At 38.0% G+C, this 1,796-nt stretch overlaps 1 non-coding gene across 1 annotated transcript; it reads right to left on the reverse strand.

Annotated features, from left to right (window-relative positions):
* Positions 1–1,011: 1,011 nt before the first annotated feature.
* Positions 1,012–1,084, reverse strand: Trnav-aac (transfer RNA valine (anticodon AAC)). The gene has a single exon. It is a non-coding gene; the product is annotated as a tRNA-Val (tRNA).
* Between the last annotated feature and the right edge of the window lie 712 nt (positions 1,085–1,796).

Consider the following 1,796-nt stretch of genomic DNA (forward strand, 5'->3'; position numbering starts at 1 on the left):
CTCGCGGGTAGCGTGCGCCGTGCGATATTTTTGGGTTGCCCTGCGCCTGCGTCGGCGTTCCTCGCGGGTCAAGTTTTGGTTTTCCTGGTTACAACGTCTGCCGTTGCGATTCGCGGTTCCGGTGATCGTTGGACAGTTGGGGTCCTCTTTATAGTCATCGTCGACCTCCATATCACCTTGAGATAACACGTGTTCGATCATTTCATTACCCCTCCGAAATAAAAAACAGCTTCCTGAAAATACAATGAAAGTTAAGTAGTTATAGTAGTACTAGCAGTTCGGCGCATGCGCTTTCAACCTCATTGTACTCTTCTTGTCTTTGGTCGTTAGACCTTTACAATGTGTACATTATTTGAAATACATAACTTTTGATTTAGTTTAAAACCTTCGATAATTAGTAATGTAATCATAAAATAATTCGACAAATATTGATCTCAGCACTAATTACTGGCCCCAGCTCCGTCGTTTTTCGGGTTAAAATTGGATTCAAATCAAAAAGAAAACTTTGGAACCGTTTTCCGTTTTATTTTGCTATGATAGTGATGTACACATACATATGCAAATCAGATTTATAAATGTCGGCTATGTCATTAGTGAAACCACATTTTAGCACGCAATTCTCAAAACTGAATTTAAACCGTCGAATATTCTGCGACGTTGTTAGTTCAATGGGGATTTTATGACCAATTTGTGCGACGAGTATTCCCTCAAAGTAATGGGATTGCAATTGGGTGTCGGAAACTGTAAATTCAATTAGGCGATTGGAAGGTTTACCTACTAAAATTCCCCTATCGATCGAACTAATTAGTTAATTCTACAGCTAATTAAATCCAATTATGCTTATATGACATTAGAACATGCGATATACTGAAATGAATCGGGTCTATTTTGCATGAAACAAAGTTAAAATAGTAGACGCATTCGTTTTATGGAATACGTTTAACTTTAGAAATCCGAGAAATTGATTTCATACATAAACGTCACTGATTCAAAAATAACTTTTCTAAAATTAGGTTCCATCGGGTTTCGAACCCGAGACCTTCTGCGTGTTAAGCAGATGTGATAACCACTACACCATGGAACCGATATGTCCAAGACATTTTGCCTTGAATATAGATCGTCAAATGAGAGACCAATGTTCGGATAACGCTGGCCTTTTTGACTGCGTTTAAATCATTCGCCTTTTGACGTTATTTGTCAAGTCCTTCTCCACCGGGAGTGCAGTAAGCTAACTTAAAAGCTAATGAGACAGGCTTGGACAGAAAAAAAAACCTCAATCTCTGAAACCTCAATCTCAGAAACCTCAATCCCTGGTGTAACCCTTCACAAATCATAATCAGGATATTGTGAGTTGTGTTGATTTTCATATCAGTTGCATCGTCAATCATATTCTGCATTAGCTTTATTCATTTATAAGCGTAACTTAATGAATTCTTCTGAAGAACTTTCTCATGAGCAGAATATAGAAACCAATTTGTAAAATGATCCTCTTCATTACCGGATAGGTGATGTATACACGTATTGCGCTATATCATAGTTAAAATTAGTTTCAACGACGAATTAAAAGTTAATTTGGGTGTGACTTAAGTAATCAATATGTACAGAGTGCAATGTATTTGCCAGTAGCTGTAAAATCTTCGACAGCTAAACGATTGAGAATCAACCCTTTTAATCTCGTCGTTTATCCTAAAATCCTTTGTTAATGTTCTGTTAGACGAATTTTAACGAGGCACAAAAACAGAAGACGCCGTGACGTCGACAGCTTCGTTTGACGGGCGCGAAAAACAACCTGCATC

This window comes from Tubulanus polymorphus, chromosome 6 (assembly GCF_964204645.1).
Source record: "Tubulanus polymorphus chromosome 6, tnTubPoly1.2, whole genome shotgun sequence".
NCBI classification, from domain to species: Eukaryota; Metazoa; Nemertea; class Palaeonemertea; order Tubulaniformes; family Tubulanidae; genus Tubulanus; species Tubulanus polymorphus.